General features: G+C 40.4%; 1 protein-coding gene across 2 annotated transcripts in view; it reads right to left on the bottom strand.

Moving 5' to 3' along the window:
* GRAP2 (GRB2 related adaptor protein 2) overlaps positions 1-20,792 on the bottom strand; it is a 40,963-nt gene that overhangs the window by 16,507 nt on the left and 3,664 nt on the right. Inside the window, exon 1 of one of the 2 annotated variants that reach the window (XM_010310587.2) lies at positions 3,992-4,040. The exons of the other annotated variant lie outside the window; for it this stretch is intronic. The gene's annotated coding sequence lies outside the window, so the exon portion shown is untranslated. Of the gene's footprint in view, positions 1-3,991; positions 4,041-20,792 lie in introns of those variants that run through there. 2 annotated transcript variants of the gene reach the window in all.

A 20,792-nucleotide genomic window follows, 5' to 3' on the forward strand; every position in this document is an offset into this window, starting at 1 on the left:
CTAGACAAGATCCCCAAAATATAAAGCGCTGATACTGAGCAAGGTCCAAAATTATGCCACTTTAAAATCAGCAGGCTACTGTAACCATCATCTGCAGTATCTGCTGAAAGCTTCCCGCTTTGACACACAACCCAGGGATTTAACTACCTGTGTACCAAGGATCCAGGGTCCAGCTCTGATACAGCGCAACTTGAATTAAATTGAGAGAATGAGCTGGGAGAAGGTCTGCAGGGCAAAAATTATAGACAGAGGTAGGGCTGGTGAGACAGCGCCAGCAGTAGCTCAGGGATTCAAGAGGAAAAACACCAACATGAAAAGATATAAAATCTCAGAGGAAAAACAAAACCAGCAGAGACTTAGCTGGGATAGTCAGTCTAGCTGAGGACCAGTCATGAATCATGGGGGTCACTGAGTTGAGCTGTCAGTGCCATCAGTCTGACCTAGCTGGTGGCAGGTGGCAATCATGGAGGCCGACACTTCCTCCTGATTGATGCCTGCCTCACCAGCAAAGACTCTTTGGGTGCCTTTACACAGGTGAGGAGTATGCTAATACTTAGCCTAGTATTTCATTAAGGTCTAGCTAGCTTTTGTGTGTGTTAACTATATAAAGCAGTTATTTATCGGCTAAGTCGAGTATTTCCTGCTTGCACGGTCCCTTTGCACTTGACTAAAGATGCCTGGATAAAGCGATCCACAAGAGGGGCTGTAACATCACTGGAGATCAGTTCTGAGCTTTGTTACATCTCATTTCTAACTATAAAAAGATCTTCACATGCTTCCTATTGGATTCTGTTAGCACCCTCTTTTTTGCTGCTTATAGGTGAATTTGTATTCATGTGACTGATGTGAGCTACGCAGCACCAAGGCAAATTTTTTAGCAGTCCACAGACAGCACTGCTCGTTCAGCATGAACCTGTCCTACAGCAACTGGGTTTTTTCAGTGTTGGGGTCTCCCACGTAGGTTGGAGTACATAGCTCATACGCCTGCTATTGCAGCTCGCTGCCGTAGGGTTTTGTCAATACATATCCATACTGAACTATAACGCCCTATGTTTTACCAATGTGCTTTATTCTCAGTCTTCAGCTTTCCAGCTAGTCAAAACATTTTCACTCTCTTCTCTCTCTGTCAACATACTGATGTGTCTTAATTCTTACTTTGGATACCCTTTGCAGATTTGCAAATATAGCTTAGGTTCACCCTCTGATTGCCCCACTCTTATTCCAGATGCAGATGCAACTCAGGCCTGATCTGAGAACTGTCCTTTATTCTTGCACTGACAGTCTTGGAGCTTCAGTCTATAACCTCTCACAGCCAGTGTGAGCCCCTTGTGTGCTAAGAGAGCGTATGGGTATTAAATCAGAGGGCACTTAACCACCAAGGGAACTAGTTAAACAATCATACTCTTTTATGGAAGAGAACTGAAGAAAAAGACTGAAGGAGAATTACTTTAATAAGGGATGGTTTTCAGTGTTTTATCTTGCAGCAGTGGGCTGCTGTGGAGAGATCAGAGCCAACAGTGCAGATGAATCCTGGAACTCCTAAGTGCAGAGCATTAATCCCAGCTTGAGAAAAAAAACACACTTAAAAACAATAAACTGTTTAAATACAAATCCTGTCTTTGATTTTTGCCCCTTAGTCACACAAGAGACACTGGGGGTTCTCTCTGCAGGGGACAAGAGGGGAGAGAGCCTTGCATTTTTCCAAATTCCAAACGTTAAAGATGCTATTGGAGATGTGACCCCCTCAAAAGGAGAATGGTTTGTGAAACGGTTAAAATCTCCTCTCTCCCCTCCTTTTCAATTTCAGCAATCCCAACCTCGGGGAGAGACCAGGAGACAGATACCTCTTCAAACAATCTAACACATGGATTAAATGTGCTTTTCATTGCCAGCGGCTGGATTTAGAAGTGAGTCAAATACCATACACAGTGTTGGCTCTGTTGATAAATCAGCAATGCCGTAATGCTGTGGCCTTAAGCTCTTCCCCTACCAACTACTAAAGCAACACTAGCCAATAATCCTGTCTTTGAACTCCAGCCTACCACTTTTCATCACCTGAACTTCAAACCAGTTCTGGTTTTCTGATCCTGTTCCTCCCTCCATCTGTAACTCGAGAATCCTCACTCCACATGGGTCAGTGCTGGGCCCTCATGAAAACTCCCCCGCCAGGGGCCCATTCTTTCCCTCTCTGCATGTGCGTGACTTTGAGTACCACCCCACGACAGAGAGAGACAGGAATGTTTTTGTTATTGTCATAACTTATATTTCTCAAGCACCTTTTATCCCAAAGGACAGCACTACGCTTTGCAGACTGAGCCTGCCAGATTCTGCTTTTAACTGTCTGGTGCAATTCCTTTAAGCTTTCGAGTAACCAAGGACAATTTTAGACTGTGCATAATGTTCTGTGTGCAAATCACCTCTGTACAGAGTTTAGCATGAAGTCTATGCAATGTTCAAAGGAAGATTTTTCAGTTCTGAGTGTGAATTGACCAGTACCCTCCATTTTGTGCTGGCTCTCTGCATGGAGGTGAATTTTCTCTGTGGTTCCCCATTGTAACGAGGTGGATCCAAGGGGCATAAGGCTACTGCAATTCTATGGGACTGGTGCAGCAGAAGATTCATAAAAGAAGAGAAAAGCAGCATGGCTTTGAGAGCACTAGGTAGCTATTTTAGTTTGGCAGAATGCCACTGCCTGAGCAAGAATCTCTCTGTTGATGAAAACAGCCAAGGCCTAAATCATGTCAGCAAGCAACATAGTCTGACAGCAGCATCCCAAAGAGTTTAACACCATTACCCTACACCAAGTTGGGTCAAAATTCAGTAATAACAATGCCAGGGAAGGTCACCACCTATGAAGAGTTTACCACTCAGGGACTGCCCAGGCTCAGCCCTGCTCAATCTCACATATTAACATCACAGGAGGGCATAGTTGCAACAACGTGCCCGCTTAAAGGAGCCCTAAGAACAAAATTTTTTATTTTTATGCCTGCAGCAGGCACTTCTCCAGCCTGCAGCTCCATCCAGTGAGGTTTTGCACTGCGCTATAGAGTGCAAGCTACTGTGTCTTTGTTCGGCTCCGCAAGAACAACCTATCGGACTGATGAGCAACCACGGACAAAATTCAACCCTGAACATCTGTACAGAAACTCCAGATGACATTTCAGCAGAAACAATGGAGAAGGGACCCGTTATCTAGAAGAGCTGTGACAGATAAAAGTGTTGTTTTCACCAGCTAAGCCACATACAAGTGGCGCGGGAATATTTTGTTCCAAAAACACAAACCTTTTGCTACGGAGTTAATGGTGCAGCTCCACTGACTGTCAGTGATAAGAGGGTAACATTTATAAGGGAGAAGAAGTCATTAAAACACTCAGCACTGTTGCATTTAAGTCTTGACTATCCTGCCATCCAGAGCAATGCATAGCAGTTGGGCTGAGCCTCTGTTCTCAAAATAAACTTCCCAGGAATCGGATTCACAGAACAAATAAACTTTCAGGACTCTATAACCAACAGCACTTCATAAGAAATGCCCCAGGCTAGGATGGCACTTAATCTCCCTGGGGAACCTGGGTCTTCTGTGCTGCTTCCAGTCATGATGGAGTAGAGCTGTGCAATACCATGGGAAGCGTGTGCAACAGCAGCCCCAAAGAGTAGCACAATACCGCGCAATATTGTGAGAGTATAAAATCATGAATCTTCGCTGTGCTGGAAGGGCTGGTGAAGAGAACTACGGTAGGGAGGAACACCTCCTTCTACTTGCCCACCTCCCCCCATCAGTTTCCAGCTGGTCAGATTTGACTGAGGCACAGGGATTTGTCCTGCAAAAGCACTGCCCTGTTGTGGAAGCTGATGAACAAGATGGCACTGGGATCCCATGATCTTCCCCTACTGCGCAGTACTTTACCTTTCCTTCCAAACCCCCTCTTTCCTCCTTAGTACCTTTCCCACACAGCTCCCCCCACTCAAGTCTCAGAGCCACGCTCGCCCATACCTTGTAGCAGCTCTCCTCTCTTCTGGCACTTTGCTAGAAAGCAAGAGGCGTGTTACCATCTAAGAGAAGGAAGAGAAGGAGAGCTCAGCCTGTATCAGGCTCCTCCCTGCAGTGACAGTGTGCCACATCAGTAACAGGTCCACGTGTGTGGATGAGGACAGTCAGGAGTGGGCATGGGGGACAGGGGCACAGAATAGTGTCTATCAAAGGACAGAGCAGGGCATGGACAATTATCAGTCTCTAATGTTGGAAATATTTGGTACACTGCATATTTAAAATGGTGGTGTCAGTTCAAAAGGACCTGCCCTTTGCTGCTGCCTCAGCCCAGGCTAGTTTAACAGCTGAATAAAGGAGGGTACTGTCCCTCAAAAAGTGCAAGTTCTACCCAAATAAAGAAAACAGAAAAGAGCACAGATCTGGTAAGTTAAATGAGAAACCATAATAGGTCTGTTGAAAAGCATATCTTGAGGAACAAGTAGCTGAAGACATAAAAACATGTAATAAAATTATTTTCAAAGACAACTGAAGCAGGAAGCCTGCCAGAGTGTCTGTAGGGCTGACAGATGATTGAGATGTAAAGAGAGTGCTCAAAGAAGATAAGGATGAAGCACAAAAGCTAAATGAATCCTCTGCATCCATGCATCTTCTGTAGGGATGTAAGGAGTTTCCCACACTGGGGTTTTCTTTGCAGAGAAGAGTCAGGGGAACTGTCTCAAGCTGAAGAATTGGAAGAAAAGGTTTTAGGACAAATCAGTAAATGAACAAGAGTAAATCCAAGGATTCGATAGTTTAGAAATATTGACTGAAGTTCAAACTGAACATGAAATAATAAAGGCTGAGCAATTAAATTGTGGCACACAATGTAAGACCTAACCCAGCCTCAGTACTAGGAGAAAAAGCAGCAAACACAATGCCAATGTTTGAAAAGCATTTTGAGGGGATGCAAGGGGCAGGAGGTCTAACTTCTGTATGCCTGAAATTGGTAGAAACAATAATGAAGAAAAGAATTATGGGGCGTAAGAGAGAAATGACATTGCCCCTCACATAGCTTTTGTAGAGGGAAGTCATACTGCACAAATCTGATGGAGTCCTTTGAAGGAGCTGATAAGCATGTGGATATGGGTGATCACTTGATATAAAACTTGCATTTCTAAATAATTTTTGATGAAATCTCTCACCAAAGACTCTTTAAAAACCTCCTAAGCTCTCAAAGAATAAGAGGGAAGGTCCTATAGAGGATTAACAACTGATTAAAAGTTAGGAAACAACTTGAATGAGCTGTTCAACATATTCATAAATGATCTGGAAAAAATGAAGTGACAAAGCTTACAGATGAGAAAAAAAATTCGGGGTAATACAAATTAAATCTGATCACAAAGACTTGCAGATGGTTTTCAAAATACTGTTGAAATGCAAGATGAATCTCAGTGCTGATGACTGTAAAGTAATGGGCATGGGAATAAACAACTGTAACTATACGAACACAGCAATGAACTGAAAATTGCAATTGCCACTCGGGAAAGATACTTTTGAGTTGCTGTGGATAGTTCTATCAAAGAGTCAGCTCAGTGGAAGTCAAAAAGGCAGGTTAGGAAATGTCAGGAAAGCGATAGAGAACAAAACAGAAAGCAACATCACGTCACTGTACAAATCCCTGGGGCACCTGTTTGAATATTTGTAATTTGAATATGGCAGCTAGTTCTCACCCCTTCATCTCAAAAACGAAGACAGTAGCATTAGAAATAGTAGAGAGAAAGTAATTAAGGATGACCAAATGAATAGAAAGTTCCTGAACCAGGAAGGACCAAATTAAACAGACTAGGATCCTTCACCCTAGAAAAATAGTTGACAGAGGGATAAATGCAAAAGCAATGTAGAAAATACTGAGAATCATGGAAGAGGAAAACAGGAAATTTTTATTCATAATTTCTCATAACATAAGCACTAGGAACTCATTCTCAAGACTGTTGGGATCTGGGAGGCCCTAGTGAAAGAAGCTTCGCCATGTACTTGCCCTGTTCTTACCCTCCTTCCCCAAACTGCTGTTGCTGGGCACAGCATCATGGGCTGTGTGGAATTGTAACCTGAGCCGATTCATCCTTTCTCATGAGCCATCGTACTGCTCAAAAAACACAACAACATGCTAGTCTAAGACAGTCGGTCCAGCAGCAGGCAGTGGCAGTCCCCCCACAAACCACCCTTTGAGAGGGCAATAACCTCCATGGAATACCTGTTAATTAAAACAGAGGTAGGCTGTAAATTATGAAGCACTCAAACCAGTGAGGGGTAGAAACAATGACAATTGCCTCTGAAGAGGATAATCCCCAATATATTTTGCTGAAAAAATATACAGGTGCAGAAAGCAGGAGGCCATAAGAAGAGTACAGCAGTTAGCTCTTGTCATGTTTTGAAAAGTTTTACATATGACTATCACCGTACACATGAGGCATATAAACTTCTGTACAGGCAGGTAGGACACCAAACCTCACAGTCTTCTTGGGTTTAAGCTATGTTCATTCTCATGCTCTGTGAATGGCCTGACAGATTGCATTACATTACACATTAGAACGACCTATTTTTTCTGTTTCTACCGTGATGTGATCTAATGGGCCCCCCCAGCAAGAGCGCTGCTGTGAGCTGTCACTCATGCTTGCTGCCTGACAATGTCACAACACACTGTCTGGATTCTTGTTAGGTATCCAGAACTATTCCATGATAATGTTAAATCTATTTAACATCAAGCCATAAAAGATGTGGCTTTCTATACCATAAAAAAACCCACTCAATAGTGGCAAGCCCCCAACAACAAGAAAAGATAGGAAATAGGATCAGATAGAAAATAATTCTCTTTTCTTTCTTTTCCATTTCTATGTACTCCTCTGCTGTCACAGTTATGGTAGCGTGTTAACCTCTTGACCATGTGGAATACATGCATCACAGCTACGTTGAAAAATATGAAGAAACATCCAGATACTTCAGCCATAATTAAGGAAACAAACCTTATGGGATGGGTGTTAGGCTCCATGCTTCCATGTTTTAGCCACTCTCTATTAGACAACTGGATAAAGCCCAACCCAGGCAGACAGATTATTCCACAACTACCTGCTGCAGCCTTATGTTATCATCTACTACTGACACAATCCAGATGGGATAGCTGAACCATGGCTATGACACAATCTGGAAAGACCTGGATTTAAAAAGCTTGATGCAGATAGAACTTACACCCGCTTTTACACTTAGGTGAATGACCCAAAATAGATGTGTCTGCAAACATGTCTGAAAACTGCCTAAGAATACACTGTCTCACAAAAATTTTAGTAATTTCTTGCTGGGCTGGAATTTTCAAGAGAGAAAAACTTTTTCCAAGGCATTTTATCCACTTTAGTTTTTATCTGGGAACCATGGGAGCAGCCAGAAAGAAAAGAAAAGGAAAAAGAAAAAAAGAAAAGAAAAGAAAAGAAAAGAAAAGAAAAGAAAAGAAAAGAAAAGAAAAGAAAAGAAAAGAAAAGAAAAGAAAAGAAAAGAAAAGAAAAGAAAAGAAAAGAAAAGAAAAGAAAAGAAAAGAAAAGAAAAGAAAAGAAAAGAAAAGAAAAGGAAAAGAAAAGAAAAAGAAAAGAAAAAGAAAAGAAAAGGTTATTTCCAATAGAACAAATTAATAAAATATTGTGCCTACTCTGAATTGTTTGGGTTGATAATATATGAAAGCTTAAGTGGCTAGGTTTTGTTTGTCGTCAATGTAAACTACTTCCCCATGTTCTTAATTAGTTTGCCTCCAGAAAGTCACATTGCCAACAAGGGAAACAGAAGTCAAAGTGTGGAAACAAGGCAGATTTCAATTGCTATATTTTGTTGTAAGTAATAACTCAGCATCTGTGGATTCAGGAGCATCAGGGCTGTAAATCCACATAAAGCTATGAATTATGTTATGAATGGAAAGTTATGAATGGAAGCTGTCTGGTCTTTCCCGATTTCCCATCTATTCCTGTCCCCACATTCAGATATGCTCCACATACAGCAATTCATCCTCTCTCGACACTTTGCTTTCTGCAAACAGTTGCTCAGGCTGTCCACAGTGACAGGTCATTAGTGGGCAGTTATTTTTTTCAGGACTGAGTGCACAGGAGTGGCAGCGCTAGAAAAGCTTCTCTGCAGAGCTCCATGAACTGATCTGGGCGGAGCTCTGTCCCAATTTGCTATGCTTCCTGTTAGCAAAGATTGTCTTGAAAGCTCTGCACCTTGCTGTGCACCTGCAGCGGTCCTGTTTGATCATGTCCTAGGATTTTCAAACAGCTCAGTCAACAGCATCAGCTGCACAGCTATTGCTATTCTAGTGCTGGTGTTGTCACCATCACCCTCATAAACCACATTCAGTTTAGCTGGTATGACTACAACCTACTGTGTTTGCACATGTGGTACAACTATTTCAATTAAAGGTGTGAAGCCATTTCTCTTACTGGAATAAACTTTAACTGTAAGAGTACTGTTCTAATTCTACAGTTGTGCATGCACTAGGAGAGTGTACAACTTTAACTGCCTGGTACCATCAATGTAGCAGCATTTATGGCAAGGAGGTATGGCTTTAATCCCAAACAACAGTCTTTGCTATTTGATTAATGCAACCCTTTCCATCATTCTAATTCATCTCTAAAGACACTCCCTACCATTCCAGCTGATGAGCATCTCTGCACTTCTGAGAGATTTTTTTTTTTTGGAATATATTGCTATGATCCTCTAGTGTCCTATTCTAAAGAAGTACTGGCAAACTTGATGATATTAAATATTTTCTTCAAATTCCTCCAAACCTGCCAACTTTCTCTTCTACGTTCCCCACCCCATAACTCCTGATTACTGAATTATTAGTGTCTCACTAGCAGCTTTTTGTGTCTAATCAATTAGGTTTTCCACCTTCTGCATTTGTAGGGTGATTATACTGAGCCATGCTCCTGACATCCCAGATTATCACCTTGACAGCAATTACAAGATCACAAGAACTGAACTGTCACAGAACTGACTGGATTAGCAGATGAGGAAGGAGCAAATTACAACAGAGAAAGGGAAGTTTTTACTTCTTTTACTTTACCACCAAATAATCCTCCTGGATTTCCATAGAGTTCTCCTTTAACTGCTGCACTGCTGCCCAAGACTCCAGATAGAAGCAACTGCCTTACAGCTTCTGCGTTACCAGCTGCTCTGAGGACACATAGCCAAAGCATGCCTGCTGTGTTGTGTAGTGTTCTGTGTCACAGGCTTTCAGCTTGGGCCCATAAACTACTTTTTAAGGATTGGCAGATGAGACCAAAGAAGATCCATCTCACTGTCAAGGAGGCCTCTGTTCACCACACAGCAATTTGTGCCTTCACTGGGTAATCTGGATGACTCTGCAAGCCCAAAGAAGGTTGTAGACCACAGGAAAAATTGAACAGAATATAATCCTCATAACAGCATGTTTTCCAAGTCTTTCCTATATTCATCTCATCTAAGAGCTAAAGAGGGCCAGTTAGTCAGGGCAAGAAACCATGGATCCTGCAGCCTGACCTCTACTCTGGAGCCTTCCCCCTGCAGGACTAGTTTCTGATCACCCTCAGCACTGAGACAGATCTAAGAAACCTTTCTCCTCCTTACTGCTTTCTTGGGAGATAACACTACCTCTTTCAGAGACTCTTAAGAGTTAATCAGTTGATGTCCACCATCATCTATGAACTACACCAAGTTACACCATCAGCAAATTCGGCACATCTGATTTCCTAATACATATCCCTAATTCTTCTTTACAGTGTTCAAATCCAAAAAACCAGCCAGGTGAAGACAGAGAGAGAAATGCTGCTACTGACAGAAAAAGGAGCCTCTTCCCAGTCTTTACAATTTGTTTATTATCATCCTTTCTGAACACTAACAAATAGCAAAGTAAGTCCTAGAGGCTGTTGCAATGGTACCCTGTGTGTACCTGAAAGATAAACATGACAAAAATACAGGAGTCAGACATCTAGGCCATTATGATGATAGCTAATTTTGTCACCACATTATTAGAATTTGAACTACAGATTATCTAAGCAGGGGCTGCATGCCTATCAAACCAAAATCAACATGGGCTGCACAAGCTGTTGATTTTCTTCTTTGCTGCATGCAAGTGGTAGAGGGAGAAAGGAAGTGAGAAAAAGAAAGAGACTCTTCTTCAGTGATTTGAATCCAGTGCTGGAGTGTTCAACAAAACATTCCTTTCCAGGATTTAAACTCTTCCTTTGATGAGCACCTAGCGCTCAGTGACTCAGTGAGATTTGCTAAGCTTCCATTTGAAAAGTAATCTTGCTCTTTATTTCTTCCCCCTCCCTGTGCTACACCCCTCTAATCATGACAAATATATCTAAACATGGCTGATTAAGCCAGACAGACAATGCACCCCTAATCTGAACTGATCAGGGCTCTGGAGCTGCCAAAGTGAACCTGCTGTCTCTCTATCAGACAGAGCAATAAGGGGTCGGTAATGCCGCTCCATTAACTGCTTCCCACAGAATGAATTTTCCCTGACTGCTCCTAAAGAGCAGACACTTGAGGAATGCCGCCTGATGGGAAGTTGCTTCCAACGGTCTCTTTTTGCACAATTGTCAAGCAGCTCTTTCTCAAGCCCTCCAGACAAACAACTAAAGTATGAAAAATGTAGCCACTTCCTTCTATGCTATATTTTTTAAAATCTCCTCATACCTTATCTAGCTAACTGCCTCTCAATTTTTCTCATCTTTTCTTGGTAAGCTTCAGCACTGGCTGATATGTGTTGTACTGCAAGTGTGTGGTTATCAGAATAACAATCCTGTTCCCACTGTGCACGTACATATGTATGCAAGGGATCTGCTTTTGTGTACAGGTGGAGCTTGCGCTTTGTGGATTCACAGAATTTAGGGCTGCGACAGACCATTATATCAATATATCAACATATCATGTATCTCTAGCATATTTGCACTAATACTGGAGGTTCATTGGAGGATAAGTGGACATAGATCAGAACAAGTGCAAGAATGCACACCTCTGAATTTGTTCTGGGATCTATGCGTGTGTACATACATCTGCTTTCATCCAGGTGTAGCCCTCGTGATCTTTATCCTCTGAGAAGATCTACTCGTAGTAAAAGATTGCAGTTGAAGAGATCAAGGGGGCGTCAGACCATGTTTGGACTCTGTGAAATCCTGGGACAACTTATCCTAAAACTGGTCTTTGTACTATAATTACAAGTACCTTCAAAGCCTCTCTGAATCACACCAGCTGCGAACAGCTCCAGGGAACCATTCTGCTAGCAGCAAGATGCATAGAGAATTATACTTCTAAAATTGATCATACAAGAGACTGGGATGAGGAGTGATGTTATATTCCAGACATGTTTCCTATCAGGAAGGACTTTCCAAAAGTCACTTCCAAAACAAAGGAGTCAAAACAGAATGAAGAATCTGGTACTATGAGACTTGATTAAAAACAACCAACCAACCAATGACAATAAAACTCTCCTACAATTAGATCCAGATATTCCAAGGTGCTTTCCTTGTATCTGAGTATCTAAATATGGGAAAGATTACTCAAGATACATTATCTCTGGATTTGATCGTCAGAGAGAGATGTCCAAAAAACGTACAGTTCTGTAAATCTGAGCTCTTGTACTGTAAACTAAGAGCTGAGCAATTCTGGTGTTCATGCAGGTCAGCATATAAATACACACTGGATGTACATGTGAATGGTAAATTCCCTTTGTCTGTGCGTGATCACGCATTTTGCAACGTGAAATGGAAATCTAGAAAAAAAACCCTGTAAATATTTGTGCTATAGTAGGAGTAAGTTTACCTTATATCTTTGGGTCATTTCCACAGCAGTTAAGAAACCCCTCTTTTCATATATAAAAGATGAAAGATGCAACAGAAGGCTATAATTTCTTTATTTCTGGGCATAGCACAACCTGGAGAATTCATTACATTAAGGCATTAATCCCATCTGGTAAAAATAGGTTTTAATCTTATATTGGACTCTACTGTATAGCAATACATTTGAGTGGGATATGTGAAGAAAATGGTATGAAAATCTGCTAGTATATACTGCTGGGTACATAATATTATATTTCAAATCAGCTACTGCATGTTTCTTTGATCAGGCCAGCTGATAAAATTTTGTGCAAAATGGGAAGAAGAGCAAAATCAGTGATGAAACTGTTATTTTCCTGTATTTTTTGTGCAAGATTAATCCTAGCAGCACAGATAATTGTGCAAAATCTGGAACTCTAGTACTAAAATTACATTGTGTGCCAACAAATATGATTTTGCACAAAAGCAGAACTACAGTTAGTAAGAAAAGGTAATGTTTCTTTGTCCTTTTAACCATAAATCTATTTTTGTACAAAATTGCATCTGACTGCACAAGTTTTATTTTTTTACTGAAAAGTTTGACTCACTTCTTCTCCCTTATCTATTTTTCCTCTCCTCTTGTGTTTTTATGAAAGAATGAAATATAGAAGTCTAGTTCAACTTACATTTAGCTATGATAATCTAAACACTAACATAGGAAATCTGATAATTAGGTTCTCAGAGCCCTCTTATCTTGGATGTGTTATACGTAACTTCAGCCATCTTTCTTCTGAGAAGATGATCTGATATACTTTATATACAAATCTTCACATTTAAGTAAGGACAGAGAAATGGAAATGCTACTAGCAGTATCCGCCATGTGGTATAACGAGCAGTGCTGTGGTACCTTCATTGCGTAATGTCACCACTCACATATTTACCTTCTGAGTCTCTGTGTTATATTAACTATGTTTTTTCTGCTTAATGGATCTTCATGGCTCAACTTCCACACAGAACCCCTTTTATGAAGCCTAAGTGCTACAAAACAGCTTTTCTATAAAGTCAGCCCATGTGCATCTGCATTTGGGAATGCTTCTGAAAGGGTTTGAAAAGCAATCAATTACAAGAATTCATACATTTAAAGATGCAACTCCAACAGTCAATCCAACTTTTCTTCTCATTATAAGGTAAATGTGAATGCCAGCTTGTTACTATTCCTGGGGTTTGTCTCTGCACAGCAATCGTACCATTTTAAGTAGAAGTGTGGAACATATTTCATGTTTGTCTATGCATTTTTTAGTTCACTTGGATTATGATACCTTTGAAATTAAAGTGCAGCGGCAGTTCCTGAATGATTTAACATGTAGACATTTTTATTCTGAAGTAGGAACAACTTGGTCTTGTTTATCTTAATCCAGAATTAAGTTTTATCAAATTGGAATAGGTTTCCATCTGGAATAAAAATACCCAGGTCATACCCTGATATAGGATATTGGTTACTGAACTGATGTGCAGACTAAGATTTAATTAAACACATGAAGTTCCTATAGGTAGATCTGTCCTGACATCCTACATTTCCCATTCCTACAGCATGGGCACCTTCGTGGCAATGAGGCTAACTGGAACCTCACTGTGTAACCCCTGCACATCCTGCAAAAATAATCATGGTCCCACTCCTTCAGTGAGCAAGTGATCGATTGCTGCTCTGCAGCAGGGAACTGTACAGCCTTCAGACTATTCAATAGATTGCATGTGGCAAAAAGGGAACACTGCGCAAAGGGTGTGAATGAGTCATTCGACATTTCAGGTTGACAAGTCATTCTGCTACATTTATTTCTAATCTTGATGTGCTATCCACATTTGCATGTTAAGCAGGATGGGAAGAAAAAGATTTAAATTATTTGCTACAATACACACGGGGAAAACAGCAGACACTACATGTGTGTAAGAATGTGGAATTACACGCATGGCTGGCTGGGTGATCGCAGCATCACATGAAGTGCCTTTTCTACCCTCCTACAGGAGTAGGCATTCTGCATGCAAGCCTGAACACATCTGAGCAAAAGTATGTTTGAACATGTGTATCTCTAGGGATTTGATTATAAATGAATGATGTTCACTTGCAGTAGGAGGAACAGAGGTCCCATGAGCATACTTCAGGTGACGTGAGTGTTGTGTTTTCTTTGGCAAAGACAAATCCGAGCAACTGTGAATGAGCTGGTTTGTGTACAACTGGAGGGTAGGTATGTGTGTTTTGTGCATGTGGGTGACAAGAAGCACGAGCAGGTGTCAGCTGAAGCTGTAATTTATACGTTAGTCAAACATCATCAGCAATGAGACACCTACTTAAAGATTTCCGTGGAAAGAACACATGGCAACCTCTTAAAGTTTGATCTGGTAACATTATGCTTCTTCACTCCTGGTCATACTTCCAGTCTGTTTGATCCATCCATATTTAGCAACTTCAAGCATTAAGCCGTTTTTAAGGACATGCTCACCTGTGAGGCTTAGGAGCCTCAATTCAAGCACTTGGGTTTGAAATTCTGGACAAAGACACTAAGTTAGCTGTCATTTAAGAAACAAAATAGCTATCAGTATGAAGATGAAGATCCTGGCGAAATGCCTCACAGGAATTATTTTCCAAGGCTGAAGGGGCAAACATAAAAGATACTTCATGAGATACTCTGAGCTATGTCACAAGGACTCAGTGCTTTAAACAGAAGATGGAGAATCTTGCTGTGAATACGGAATCAGCGGGCCACACACGAACTAATTCTGGAGGAGATGAAATATCAGTTGGGTGGGGCAAGCAGAGCTCTGGTATCTTGCCTCAAGCTAAGAACAGTCAGGTTTGGTTTTGCACAGAGCTAACAATGTATTTGCATCCAGAGCAACAGACTTCCAGTGTGTCGCATAGGTAAAAAGCACTGCCAAGATCTGCGTTGTTATTTTTTTTTCTTGTAATGTCCAAATTATTGTGTCCTTTAAATTATTAAGATTTTATTACTGCATAAAGCACTGCAGATCCTCCCCCCCCCCTTCTATTCTGCAAGTTATTGATACCACACTCAATTAACCTTGGTGAGACAATATAGGATGGACATTGTCTCTCTCAGTTTCAGTCATTTTTGCTCAGTGCCACAGTTTGCATACAAACCACTGAATGGTGGTACTTAAATCTCCAAGTAAAATTGCTTTAATGGAAACAAAAGTGCACATTCATGACATTTGTATTCATATTATTAAGTCTCATATGCTTCATTATCTGAAAGCCTAAACATTGGGCCTAATCTGCGCAGATTCTGTCCTATTAAAGAAGTGAGTGCAATTCTGATTCAAAAAGTTTAAAGAAAATGTATTCTTACATTTCTTTGGGTGGCAACTGCAGGCATATTATTGCAATTCCAACTTACCCACTGTGCTTGTATTGGCTTTGTACAGATGATAAAAAGGAATGAGACAGAAATGCAGTTTTTATTAGTGAGTCCACTCCAAGGCACACTTATCGAGGTATATAAAGGTCTAGTAGCCATTGGAACTGGTGATGAAATGAGGGGAGACTCCACACAAAAGGTCTATATAACCCATGAGGTCTTCAATAGCAGTGGGAAGATACACAGAGGAGGCAACTTGATGTGCTGAGGATACTGTCACATAGGTAATCAGGGCAGAGGCACAACATGATCTACAACAGCTACAAACAAGTTCCCAAGTTCCCTGAGAATTGGCTTTGGTCCCACCAGCTCACTTAACCATGACAGCACGATTGTTTTACCTCACCTTTGTTGTTGGGCTGAGAAATGGGTGTGTACACATTTAAAGAAGCCAGCTGTTACACTCTACATTATGGTTTATGAGGGGAGGACAACATGCTATTTCTTCCATAACACAACAAAACATCATGCACAGTTGTTCCTACAGTTATGCTCCAGAATACACTGCTGACAGCAGTGTTGTCATCTAAGAATCATCTCATGAAAAACAGTTGAAAGAAAAAAAATAAAATCAGGGAATTGGTAAGATATTGACAGTCTATTGTATTGGTTATTGTGTTTCTGTGTTAGATCTCTTTTCCATACCCCTTCACCATCTTTCCTATTCATAAGGCAAACTATTTGAAGCATATGGTATTCTTCTATATGGTGCAACTTAAAAACCAATGGGTTAGAACTGTTTATAGAATCATACAATAATTAGATTAAAAGGGATCTGTGGAGATCATCCAGTTCAAGCTCCTGCTCACGGCAGGGTTAACTTAGAGATTATACACGATGAGAATGTAACCTGATTTTTCTACAGTGACTACTCTAATAGAACACCAGCCTCATTCAGGCAATGATATAAATTATGTGCATGTCTAGATCAAAGACATATGGAAAATCATTTAGGTAGAAGATCCGCATTAAATGATATGAGATTTCTTTTCAATATGCATCCTACAAGAATGTAAAAAAAAAAAAATTCATAAGATGATAATGATTTCAGTGCTAGACTCCAATTATACAGCTGCATATTATCAAAACACACACTAAAATGAGGCTAGCATTACAATCATTACTTCCTGACTTCTGTGTGCTTAACACTCTCATTATGTAACTTTAAAAAAAATGTTTATTTGTAGATAGAATTCAGGAAAAAAGGCAAAAGAGGAAAGAGCAAGAAAATTCCAGAATGGAAAAAAACCCAAAAAGCTTGGCTAAATGCTGTATGTCATGTACCTCATACAGCCTTCAAGAGGGTACTCCTCTTTTACATAACTTAGAACGTCTGCAAAAGAAAGTTTTGAGAGCTGCAAAGTGTAGGAACTGTTCAGGTCTCACCCTTGAAGAAGCTAATCCCCAAATATCCCCAAAGGATTCACTGAATTTTGGGATACTATTTTCCTGGTTGCTCTGCCTGAAAGTGGTTGTACTTTGCTCATCTCTGTAGCTGGTCAAGGGAAGAGGTAGATGCTCAGCCCTTCTAAAGCTCAAGTCAATTAGGCATCTGAGATTGCATAGCAGAAGTTAATGCATTCAAAACCACCTCCTTAAAAAATGTCATGCCAGGATTGTTTGGACTGAACAGGAGAACATTTCAAAAGAACAGCCTGCTCAAAAGGTAAAAAAACATTTCAAACAAAAAAGTAAAACTAAACATACTGAACAGAAGCTGTTCAAAACAGCAGTAATTCATAGAAATTCAAAGAAAATAACCACTGGTCGCCCCAAGAGATTCCCAACGCATTTCACAAATCATGAATTAAATTCAGACTCACTTTGTATTTCTGGTATCCTGATAGGCTTCATAGGAGAGGACTGCAGCAGCACTGGGCAGAGGCCACACACTGCTGCAGTTTCTCCCTGGTGTGTTTTAAAGGATTACAGCTGCTCTTTTAGCTTCTCTTGCTAAAACTACCCAGCACTTTAATTAAGAAGCCCTATTATGAAGTCTTTTTTTGCCACAGTCTCACTGAGAATAACACTTCTCTGGACACCTCTGGAATGGGTTTGCTGAGCTGGTAAGCCTGAATGTTAAACTATGACAACTGTGTCCTTTGACCTCAGCTTTACCCTGGAGGAAACCTCCAGTTTGGCAGCTGCTTTCTCTATCTATCCCTTCACCTAACGGTGAAATCCATCCTCCAGTGCTTTTCAGCAGTGCACAGCAGGTTAGGAGCAGAAGCAACAACTGCCCAATTAAAATCCAAGTGTCAGACATGCAGAAGGCAAACTGAAATCTGCCTGGGCTATCAGGGCAAACACCTTTAGACTTATGCAATTAGCTGAAGGATAATTGATGACCACAGGGAATCAGCCTACAGTTGTGTAAGAAATGTGCTAGGGCATATCATTCAGTATTGACTCAGAGGAAAGGGTGTGATTCTTTTTGAGTCACTAACACCATCTCCTGAAGGGCTGAGGGTTTCCTTAGAAATCTCCCCTAAATTACCAGCTGAAATCACAAAGTACTTAGAAGACTCAAAGCAGTGCCTACAAGTGTGCTACCTTTGCCAGTGTCTCTGGAAGTTATGGTATACAAAGAATGGTAAAAGTTCTTTAGCTGGCCATGGAGAGGAAAGCAGTCCTTCAGTTGAGAGTGATAGCCCTGATGATTTGTTACAGTGAGACAGTAATAATAAAGGTAAAAGCAGGTGTGGGCAGCTTTGAGGCACTACCAAAGAGATAGAAATCGGGCCAGAAACAGGAACTCTAATTCTGGAGTACCAAACGCTACTTGAAGAACTGTCATAAAACAACTGCCCTGGTACGACATGGGAGAGCTCCTCATTCAAACAAGCCCTTCATCTTTCCTCTCTTCTACTTCCCACTCTTCAATTATCTTCTCTTTATAATAAAAGCTTGCTGAGGCCTGGGTTTTCTTCTGCTATGACTTTGCCTTTACCCCAAGAACTGATTTTTTTTGTTGTTGGTGGTTTTTTTTATCAAGACAGCTACTACATAGTAAATTCCTAATGGAATTATTACCTTGCTGTAGCTGTTTGAGGTACCTTGCAGACAGGTGTATTGTATTGACCACAGCTAGCCACATTGCCATAAAATCACCTGTGCTTTCTCTTCCCTGAGACTCTACACTGGGGAATATACCTGGAGTAAACTACTTGAATATTAAAGCACTTGTCATTTTTGGCAGCAAAGACATAACCTCTCTCAGTGCAGAGCATCCGGTGTCAACAGCGTCTGAAAGTCAGTTGAAGACTTGTTGTAAAAACTAATTAATAATAGAGCTCAGGATGCTTAAAGAGCTGACCCTCAGAAGCCCTGGAGATTTAAGAAAATATTTCTAAACCCATTCTGCAGTTGCAGTTATTAATGAATGATTAATTTCTACAGACATCATCCTGTGGTTGCTTCAACCCCATTTCCCACAGTGACCTCAACAGTCAAGGGGAGCAAATCAGAAGAGTGTTGAAAAACAGTTTAAAAAAATATATAATTAATTAGTATATACTATGGAGGTACTTGTCATGTCTGTGTACTTACAGCTGATCTGAGTTTTGCATTTAAAATAAGGATTCAGTGGTTCTGCTATGTATGAGAAACACAGCATTACATTAAGAATTACAGCACTAACTGTAAGGGCACATAATAAATTTCCTGAGAAGTTACAATACAAACCTATTAACTAATTTATTGAGTAAAATTATTCTTAAATATGGGTTCTTAAAGAAACTTGACACTTTGGGTTCGATCTTTTGTTTCTATAGCTTCGATAATGGATTAATCCAGATTTTCATTCTCCTTAAAGATCACAAAAAACTTGCATTGACAACATATGAAGATTTTTCCAAGATTTTTTTTTTTACCTCTATGATACTTCTTATAAAAAAATTCCTCTTCGAAAAAACCTCGGTGTTTAATTTATTCCTTTAGCTGATGCTGCAAATGGTGCTTTCGAGATACCTGAGCTGCGCACAGCTAGAATGGCCCTTTCAAAATGTTCATCATTTCACACTGGGGTTCTCGATAGACAGCAGAGCCTCCACCATCTTTCAACAGAGACACTTGGCTTCACTTCTGTTAGAAGCAGAGGGAAGCAGATGCTGCTCTGAATGATGAAACTCAAACTCTGAGCGGTGGTATCAGCCCCACTGAGAACTGCCTTGTTGTGATGTTGTGGGAAAGGAAAAATATTTTCTTGAACATCATTTAAAGCTAATCTGACAACACAAACATTTAGAGGCTTTGATTATTGAATGGGCTCATTACAGCAAAAGGAGAAGATAGCATTAAACCATTTAGGCGTGTAGTACAGGTGTAATTACTCGGGATACAGGAGATAGATAGTAATATACGCTATTTCAAATCAGTAGGCAAAGGATGCAAGTGCCGTACATGGCCCCTGCTGAAGTTAATGACATGATTATGACAACGCCTATATAATTTTCAGCAATGTAATATTGCATGTCTATTCATTCTCTTCTACTGAGAATGTCGAAGCACTTGATGACTTCAGTAAATTAAGATTCACCTTCTGTTCAAGACAGGAAAGTATTTTCAGACTAGATTCAGTTCTCTGAAATAGAGTAAATACGGAGAATTTTTGTTTGTTTTGATGGATTTAATCTCAGAGATGTGTTACTCTATTAGGATTATCAAGAAAGGAGAATCCAAGCACATAATGGTTCAACAATGACATTATTTCTGTTGGTGTAATGGTAATACAGCTTGGAACTTGATAATACAACTTGAAACTGTAAACTAATCACCCCGTTAAAGTTAGAAAGTGTTTGTTCTATCCCGGTGTAGAGCTCCGCACATTTGGTTGATAGAGTGTTCGGTCACCTTTCTCGGAATCTTTATGTTTTGACCACTATTTGGGTAACATACTGGAGACAGATGGATAGTCTGATCTAGCACAGCAAATCCCATGTACAAACAGAATGCCTCCAGTATCCTATCTTTATATGCTATACACTTCTGCATGAAAAACAGTTACCAGGGCACATTCATGCACGGAGACAATTTTAGAAGTTTGTCCACATCCTAAAATAATCCCTGAGATTGCAGAGTTATGGAGTATTTCTCCTGTGCCAGAACTCAGCTGTAGCTTGGAGTGGCTATGACCTGGAAACATGATGTTATTTATGTAGCTAATTTTAAAAATAAAAAAGGAATGCCAGAGCTCTGAGGGTTCAAGTTTGTTCTCTAAGGGTTACTGGTGGATTTGTCATGATGAGATAATAAATAAATACTGGGGATCTAGAAAGGAAAGTCTAGAGAACGTGAGGCATGCAGTGCCTTGGGGAAATGAATGGCATGTAATTAGTACTGTACACTGCTCCAAAAAGATAAAGTCATATGTAAAAAAGGTTATAAAGTTGGGGAGGAGGAAGGATGGATCTTGGACCTTCGAGAGAGAGAAAAAAAGGGTTTCATCATATATTGGTGCATATTGTTCATTTAGGCATCACAGTCATTTTCTTTGATCTCATAATATTTTGCAGTACTGACCTGTGATCTTAGTGCCAGGATAATGTGTCC

This window comes from Balearica regulorum, chromosome 1 (genome assembly GCF_011004875.1).
Source record: "Balearica regulorum gibbericeps isolate bBalReg1 chromosome 1, bBalReg1.pri, whole genome shotgun sequence".
Taxonomy (NCBI): domain Eukaryota; kingdom Metazoa; phylum Chordata; class Aves; order Gruiformes; family Gruidae; genus Balearica; species Balearica regulorum.